Here is a 9,516-nt window from a genome sequence, read left to right as displayed (position 1 = left end):
ATAATGTGTTCATAGTCCGTATGGTCGTATTTTGTTCCAAGTTCGTCGGATATGCATGTATTGAAATACCTGGTATTCTGGGCCAGGCGGCCACGTGGTACTGTTTAATGTTCACCCCGGACTGTTTGTGGACCGCATCCACACCATATGTCGCAACACTCGACGTAAAGACTCATGACACTTAAGTAATGTTTGATGTGCGGATGACGAAGAGGTTTTTTTCTTCTTCTTTCTCTCTTTTTCTTTCTCCCTTCCCCATCTCCTTTTCTTTGGTCAACCAGTGCTTTACGACTGGTATATGAAAACAAAAATTAATTTACAATATTCTTTGTAGACTCTATCTATCAACTCATCAACCCATCCACCCATCCATCTGTCGATCTATCTGTCTATCTATCTATCTATCTATCTATCTATCTATCTATCTATCTGTCTGTCTGTCTGTCAGTTCGTTCCTCCGTCAGTCTGTCCATCTTTTATTTCTCCCTAATCCTCCATTACTTTCTTTCCCATCATGGGGAGGGAGGGTGGTGGTTCGACCGAACAATGCAATATCAGACTTTTCACAAAATTGTCCAGAGAAAATATCGACAAAACAGTTCATATTCGAATCGCCCCTGACTATATCGTTCACTGTTGTCAAGTTTGCAAACAGAGAGAGAGAGAGAGAGAGAGAGAGAGAGAGAGAGAGAGAGAGAGAGAGAGAGAGAGAGAGAGAGAGAGAGAGAGAGAGAGAGAGAGAGAGAGAGAGAGAATTCCAGTTAGCAAAATTAAAAGTGGAACATGAGTTAAAGGGAAGGGGAGAGAGGCAGAGAGACAGAGAGGCAGAGAGAGAGAGAGAGAGAGAGAGAGAGAGAGAGAGAGAGAGAGAGAGAGAGAGTGTGTGTGTGTGTGTGAGAGAGAGAGAGAGAGAGAGAGAGAGAGAGAGAGAGAGTGTGTGTGTGGTGGGAGAGTAGAGAGAGAGAGAGAGAGAGAGAGAGAGAGAGAGAGAGAGAGAGAGAGGAAGGATGGAGAAAGGTGTATAGAGAGATGGATAGATTGGAGAAGAGAGAGAGAGAGAGAGAGAGAGAGAGAGAGAGAAGGGAGGGGAGGGGAGGCGAGAGAGAGAGGAGAGCCCCAGAGAGAGAGAGACAGAGAGGGAGAGAGAGGGGGGAGGGGGAAGGCAGTGGAGGGAGGGGAGAGAGCGAGAGAGAGAGAGAGAGAGAGAGAGAGAGAGAGAGGGAGGGAGGGGGGGAGAGAGAGAGAGAGAGAGAGAGAGAGAGAGACAGACAGACAGAGAGAGAGAGAGAGAGAGAGAGAGAGAGAGAGAGAGAGAGAGAGAGAGAGAGAGAGAGAGAACTAGATAGAGACCTAGCATAATGTAACGTAAAATAAAGCAACGTTTGTTTTGTTTAACGACACCACTAGAAGACATTGATTAATTAATCATCGCCTATTGCATGTGAAACATTTGTTAATTGTTACACATTTTTTCTAATGCAGCAAGGGGTGATTGATTTATATGCACTTTCCCACGGACAGGAAAGCACATACCACGGCCTTTGATCAGTTATAACGAGAGAAAAAAACCCAATCATTTGAATGAATCCACCGAGGTGGTTCGATCCTGCGACGAAACCATCTGAGGCGAGCACTCAACCGACTGAGCTAAATCCCGCCCCGTTCGTACAAGCCTGAGAGTACACCGACGGCATGTCCTCTGTTATTTCCGTCTACTTAATTTGAAATCCCACATTACAGTGTAATGCCTTTCCCTGTCTGTTTTAACTTCTGTTACCCAGGTTACTCATTTACTCAGGTTTGGCCCTTATAAATGTGTACAAAAAGGGGGAAACATATATATATATAAAAAGGGAGAAAAAAGGAAAATAAATCCGCCACCTAGAAACTGGGCGGTTTTAATTTGCTCTGTATTTCAAGTGCAGAGACACTTCAGCAACCAACCAGCGCGATCTGACTCATTCGCGTCAAAACGGAAACTAGGTTTCGGTATAAAACGCGGATAGCTGACGTGTCTCACCATCAGATCGACGCCTCTGTGTCAGTAGACTGGTTGACGACGTTAATCAGTGAGTATTCATTTTGTTTTTCAGTTTAATGAAAATCGGTGTTCGTGCTTGTAGGCAAACTGACCTTCAAAGAATATGTTCAGAAGGAATCACCAAGCATGATGGCAGCTGCCGCCAGGACAGAACCTAGACTAAACTAAATGTGGGGTGGGGAGTGAAAGAAGAATCAGGGCATTGCACTATATAGCATCTTCTCTTAACAAGACACGAAGGACGCTTTAAACAAAAAGGACTGTGTTCTGGGGAGGGGAGGACGAGGGGTGGGCGAGATTTAGTTCAGTTCATAGAGTCGTCGCCTGAGCTGCTTTCGTTGCAGGATCGAATCCTTTCGGAGAACCCATTCTCGAATTGTTTTCATTGTGCTATCCTATTTTTAGGAAAGATAAAATATCCCTTTGCTTCTGATAAAACAATGTAGGAGGGTTTTGTCTGAAGACTATATGTCGCAAATGGTTATCCATAAGACGATGATTAGTAAATGCATGCACACAAGAGGTGTCGTTAAACAAAACAAACTCCGGAGAGAGAGAGAGAGAGAGAGAGAGAGAGAGAGAGAGAGAGAGAGAGAGAGAGAGAGAGAGAGAGAGAGAGAGAGAGAGAGACTCAGATAGATAGATATATACACACAGACACACACACACACACACACACAGACACACACATTTGTTTGACACCCAAAAGCCGATGTGTATTTTTCTGCTGGAGTGTCGTTAAACATTCATTCATTCATTCATTCATTCACTCGTCCCACGGACAGCCTATATCCATTACATCCTGTTCTCCAAAAGGCGGGATATAGCCCAATAATAAAGCGCTCGTCTAATGCAATGGGCTGAAGGATAAATGACATCCTAGAAAATCTGGTTTATCACTGTGTCGTCTCTGTAATTAGTCAAAAAGGAACTTGAACTGAAAAGATGGGGTATTTGTTTTGTGGTTGGTTTACCTCGGTCTCCCCCTCACTACATGTTGGTATGGCTCTACTATTAGACAACAATTTGCTTTATTTTCAGAACAGGCAAGGACAATGAAGGTCATCATATTCGTTCTACTAGTTGCTGTCTTCCTACAGACGTGCTACGGTAAGATAGCCATAGCCTGCTTGCTTGGTTTGTGTTGTTGTTCTTCTTCTTCATTTGAATTCTTTTAAATCTTCTTGCATTGATTTTTAATTTAAAGGGACATTCCTGAGTTTGCTGCAATTTTTAAGATGTTATCGACTAACAGACACTTTTAACGATTATAATTACATATCATATATATTTTGTCTGCATAAAATATTAGTGGCTGTGTATTAAACGTGTTTCTGATCGTTCTAATATTTGTACTAGGTTACATTTAATTTTATTTCCTAAAAATATTTATATACTATTATAATTGAATGTAAAAAATATTATAGCAAAAACAAACAGTTATGTATAGTCTAAATTTAGGTACATCGTGAAGTTTCCGTGTTTTTTTAATTTGTTTGTTTCATAAGGCTTTTAAAAAAAAAATAAAAAAAAAATAAACAAGTAAAATCAGCCCAAATATTGTCAAGGCTGAAGCCTGGTCGGTCTTGTCAAAACAGAACTGTCAGGTAAGAACTTTGATCTAAAACACTCAGGGCCATAGTTCGATGGTATTTGAGGAATATATAGTATATAGAGGATTCATCACGAATTATTTACGAAGTCTACGTTAATCGGTATTTGTCGAGGCTCTGCTGAGACAATTACTGATAAACTAGATGAGATTGACATTTAACATATTAAAAAAAAACCCACATGTGACGAATCCTGTATATGTGTGTCCTGTAATATTTCTAAAATAAAATTTTAATTCGATATTGAGAATGTTACGCTCAGGTATACAGGTGTTTTTGTCTTGTAAACAAATGAACCACTGACAGCAACACATTATTACGTAGAGGCCTTGCAACTTTAAATTCCATACCATTATTACACAGGTTAATACACACAATTATGACATGGGTTTATGCCATGGATATCATGGGTAAGTTATAGGATATATTCCACTGTATATATATATATATATATATATATATATATATATATATATATATATATATATATATATATATATATATATATATATATATATATATATATATATATATATAAAAATATATAAACAAATGATAAACAAACAAGATTCGTTGTCTGCTTCTACAGCGACAACTGGTGACATCGTTTCAATATAGACTGTTTATCCAGGCATTGGATTGAAGTTACTTCATATCGCTTGAATCTCCATTAAAAACGTGAAATTTATGTTTGTCACAATCTATTTATTTCAGCTGCCTCATCTTCTACCGCCGCTACAACTACAACTACAGCAAAGGCAGGGACCACGGCCAAGGCAGGGAACACGACCACACCAGTAAGTACCAACAAAGGAAATTAAAACCTGGTTCCCTTACAGCATGTACCTGTAACAGATCGTCGCAGACTTAAAGTGAATTTTTATGGGAATACAGTTGCAGTGTTCTGCGTCTGAAAATCTATTACAACTGCAACGCAGACTATAATTATCGTAACAGTTAATGTCTGTTTTGTTTAACGACACCACTAGCTCACATTGATTTATTAATCAGCGGCTATTAGATGTGAAACATTTTGGTAATTTTGACATATTGTCTTAGACAGGAAACCCGCTATATTGTTTTATATGCACCATTCCATAAACAGGATAGCGCTACGTCCCGCCCAGGTCGACGCAAGGCGAGTGGTAAAGCGGTCGCTTGATGCGCGGTCAGTCTAGGATCGATCCCCGTCGGTGGGCCCATTCCAGCCAGTGTACCACGACTGATATATAAACAGCCGTGGTATGTGTTATCCTAGCTGTGGCATGATGCGCATATGAAAAAATCCCTTGCTACTAATGAAAACATTGTAGCGGATTTACCGAATGTTTGACATCCAATAGCCGATGATTAATAAATCAATGTGCTAGTTGTGTCGTTAAACAAAACGAGCTTGAAGGTCAAGGCAAATAAAATGTGATTTTTATGAGAATACAGATGCAGTGTTCTGCGTCTTTAATAACTCTTACAGATCATTAATTCATTCATTCATCCTTTACTTAATTAATTAATTCATTCATTCTTTATTTCATACATTCATTCATTCATTTATTTATTCATTCATTCATTCTTGCATTCGTTCATTCATCCATTCTCTCATTCATTTGCTCATTCGTTGATTGATTGATTGATTGACTGATTTTTTCTTTCTTTCTTCTTTTTTCAGGCTGGTGCAGAGGGACTGACGTCACAGACCGTGATGACGTTGATTATAGGAGCCGCTATTTCGGCTGTTGTGTTTTCGCACTGATCCTTTCTTCGTGAAGTGTGGAGATTTATGAAGTCCAGATTGACGTCAATGAAATACCGCATTCCTTGGAGCAATGATTTGATGACTCTGGACTGATTCTCTCTTTAGGGCGGTTCTACAAATGGATACGAGTTGGGAAGAGGGTGCGAGCTATGTTATAAATCAGCATTTCACTTAATCACAGAACAAAAATTTAATCATTTGCAGTCATCCATGGAATATATTCATATCTGATAAAGTTCGGATGAGAGTACGGCGAACTGCAACAGGCACAACATGTAGGATGGAAATCGTAATATCGCAAAGGAATTTGATAAAAGAAAACACCTCCAAAACACCATACACCCAAACAGATAATAAGATAGAAATAAAATAATAAATAACATATATTCGTTAGGAAATGAAATCTATTTGCACTCTCTAATTAACAAACGAGAGAAATAAAATAATGAAGTAATATGACAAGTCAAATCATATATGCGTGTTCACACCATACACCTGAATCCATTGTCCACAAAGACAGATGATATGCTTGCCAAAACCCTTCTCTTCCCCAAATGTTTTCATTTACAGGATTCGTCCTTAGCGCTTTACACATTTTACTTCATCTTTATAAATACACCAACCTTAATGCTTTTTAAAACTGTAGCTTACTTCTAAAATGAAACTGTATTCAGTGTCGGAACCAGAAGGTATGTGTGTTATCTCCCCTGTTTCAGTGATGAACAGAACTCTATAGTCAGTGGCGGAATCAGAATGGGTGTGTGCTATCTCGCCTGTTTCAGTGATGAACACGTTGTATTCGTGGTATTTCGTGACAAATTCAATATGCAAAACATATTATGGGTATAGTTTATCACGGTTGTGTTTTATTTTATATACTTATCTTTGAATTTTAGAGATACTAAAAATGTTTTTAAAAAAAGACTTCGAAATTATCATCCATGTTGGGCTCTGAGTATATATGTTATTTACAAGAAGATGAAGCAAGATCTGGTACACTAAACATTCGCATGCCGTGGCATCATAAATACTGTAACAACTAACACTGAAAATAAAGTATTTAAATGTATAACAATTGAATACGTTGCTCTGATTTCTAGAGAAACAGTCAGAATAAACCGCAAAGGCGTCAGAAGATGGGGGAGCTTAAAGGGGCATTCCTGAGTTTGCTGCACTTTTTAAGACACATTTTAACGATTGTAATTACATCAAATATATTTGTCTGCAAAAACATATTAGTGGCTGTATATTAAACGTGTTTGTGATCGTTGTACTATCTGCACTAGGTTAAATTACATTTTATTTCCTAAAATATTTTTTGGGGTATGGATGAAATTGTTTGAAGACAAAATCCAGTTTGGGCTTCTTTCAAACATTATGCCGACCAGAATCACATTTAATATATAGACACTGCTATTCTAAACAAGAAAATATATTTAATATGTAAGTTTAATCGTAGAAATATTTTATTAGTCGGAAACATCTTACAATGCAGAGAACTCAGGAATGTCCCTTTAATATGACGAGTTCATTATATACTAAGTTATCTTATACAAACTCATCTCTCTCTCTCTCTCTCTCTCTCTCTCTCTCTCTCTCTCTCTCTCTCTCTCTCTCTCTCTCTCTCTCTCTCTCTCTCTCTCTCTGTCTTGCACACACATATACATACATACTTTAATATTTAATGTATGTATAGTCATCTTCGACATACATACAATATATAGATATTCATACATCAATACATACTAGCCAGTGACAGGTCTGTCCACTTTTTCATGCATGTAAGTGGGATTGACCGCTTAGCTTGTAGGCCAAATGCATATAGTTGAGTTAGAGAGCATCCTTTTTATAGATGTCTCAATAGCTTAAAAGGTATCGTGGCAAGTCTGCAAGTTGCGGGCGATTCGGTGCCATAGGTTCGAGTCCCAGCAACAGTATGGGGCAATTTGTGAGACCAGAAAGGATTTAATTAACTCCTGCGCCAGTGCGTTAATGTCTATGTGTGTGCTGACGACAGTTTTTCAAATCCCGTCAAAGCTGGCTCACACATTCATTCATCTTTCTCATCTATCACCCTCTGCCTATCATTCTCATTATCTTAATATAAAAAAAAAAACTTTCCACTTTCTCCCACGATTTCAATTTGTTTCGACCCTTTCTGTCAATTCCCTCCGACTCTGTCTTTTGAGCTTTCCACACCATTGCCTACCTGTCTCAACTTCATACACGGGTGCAGTCTCTGGGTATTATCCTGCACCCACATTGCATCCTCTGTCGCTAATAAAGTTGGTCTGACCCACGGCACTAACCAATGACCGCCGGTAGTAGGGGTGCATAGTAGGTGGTTACAAGTGCCTCTAAACAATGCCAGAAGTAACTACTGAACACTCCCAAGTGGTCAGACTAAGCCCACAGTTAAAAGCTGATGGGGAACAGATGTGTGGCACAAATAGCCACATTAGACAAGCACCTGTCGCGGTTGGAGAGACAAGGTCTGGGATGTGGAGGTGGACAGCGAAAGAATTTGAAAGATAGGAGGAGTTGCCAGATCGGGAAGAAATGAGATGGAATTCAAAGGAGAGAAAGGAAATGGGCACTGGGATTAATATCTATCTATCTATCTATATATATATATATATATATATATATATATATATATATATATATATGTATATGTAACAACAGTCAACCTCGACATACATACAATATACATGTATAGATATTCATACATAAATCCATACTAGCCAGTGCCAGGTTTGCCCACTGTTACATGCACGTAAGCGTGATCGACCGCGTAGCTTGTAGGCCCCATGCTTATAGTTAAGTCAGAGAACATCCTTTTTATAGATGCCTCAATAGCGCAGAGCGCATCTTGGTTAGTCTTGCAATTTGCGGGCGATTCGGTGCCACAGGTTCAAATCCCAGCAACGGCATGGGACAATTTGTGAGGCCAGAAAGGATTTAATTATCCCCTGCTCCAGTGTATGTAACAGTTAACCTCAACATACATACAATATACAGATATTCATACATCAATTAATACAACTATGACTCAATAGCTGATAACGTATCGTGGCAAGCTACGGGCGATTCGGTGCCAGACACGCACACACATACAAACACATACATACACACATTGTCATACAAATACCCAAATGCGCGTGCGCATATATGGGTGAGGCACAGACACGTACGTGCGTGCGTGCCTACTACCATGCATGCTTATATTGATATTGATAAAATTCTATTTTGTTTAACTATACCACTTGAGTATTAATCATCGACATTTGATGTCAAACATATGACAAGACTGTTAAAACACCAACATAATAAATAAAGACAAGTGGTAGTCTTTTTCATATAACTAAATTCGCTGATTGGCTGAAATAGCGGTACGACGGTTTTACGATACCTTCGAAAATAGGGCCAAAACTAAACTGTCGCAACTGTATGATTTCGCTAGCCCAGTGATTTTGGGATCGATCCTCGTTAGTGGGCCCATTAAGCTATTTCTCGTTCCGGCCAGTGCACCACGACTGGTATATCAAAGGCCGTGGCATGCATTATCCTGTCTGAGGGATGGTGCATATAAAAGATCCCTTGCTATTAATGGAAACATGTAGCAGGTGTTCTCTCTGAGACTAAATATCAACATGACCAAATGTTTGACGTATAATAACCGATGATTAGTAAATCAATGTGCTCTACTGGTGTTGTTAAACAAAACAAACTGTACGATATCGCAGTGCATTGCAAAAACAAGGCTTGGAAAGATGTTGCCATGTTAGGCTACTCAAGAATCAATGAATGATTGAATGTCTAACGACACCCCAGCACGAAAAATACATCGGCTATTGCGTGTCAAACTATGTTAATGCACACAAGTACGATGATGATCAACATCAATATAAAAATTCAAGATTTAAACAAAAACAGTGTAAAGAACTGTACAAAAATACAAATATCACAGATAGATACTGACTTTCACTCAAAATTTCAATTTGTGCTGTATTGGCCATTCTCACAGATAATGTTACACCCCTGCACCACGGTGAGGTTACAACACGCGCAGGGGAGCTACTCAAGAGAGCTTAAAGGAGTTGTATGAA

At 39.0% G+C, this 9,516-nt stretch overlaps 1 long non-coding RNA gene across 2 annotated transcripts in view; it reads left to right on the top strand.

Moving 5' to 3' along the window:
* Positions 1-6,476, top strand: part of LOC121390253 — a 13,234-nt gene extending 6,758 nt beyond the window's left edge. The window contains exons 1-4 of one of the 2 annotated variants that reach the window (XR_005960183.1): positions 1,932-2,069; positions 3,083-3,151; positions 4,369-4,451; positions 5,321-6,476. This is a non-coding gene — a long non-coding RNA (uncharacterized LOC121390253). Of the gene's footprint in view, positions 1-1,931; positions 2,070-3,082; positions 3,152-4,368; positions 4,452-5,320 lie in introns of those variants that run through there. The other variant, XR_005960184.1, reaches the window with a different exon arrangement.
* The last annotated feature ends 3,040 nt before the right edge of the window (positions 6,477-9,516 follow it).

This window comes from Gigantopelta aegis, chromosome 15, assembly GCF_016097555.1.
Source record: "Gigantopelta aegis isolate Gae_Host chromosome 15, Gae_host_genome, whole genome shotgun sequence".
Classification (NCBI taxonomy): domain Eukaryota; kingdom Metazoa; phylum Mollusca; class Gastropoda; order Neomphalida; family Peltospiridae; genus Gigantopelta; species Gigantopelta aegis.
This window is presented reverse-complemented; position numbering and strand designations above follow the sequence as displayed.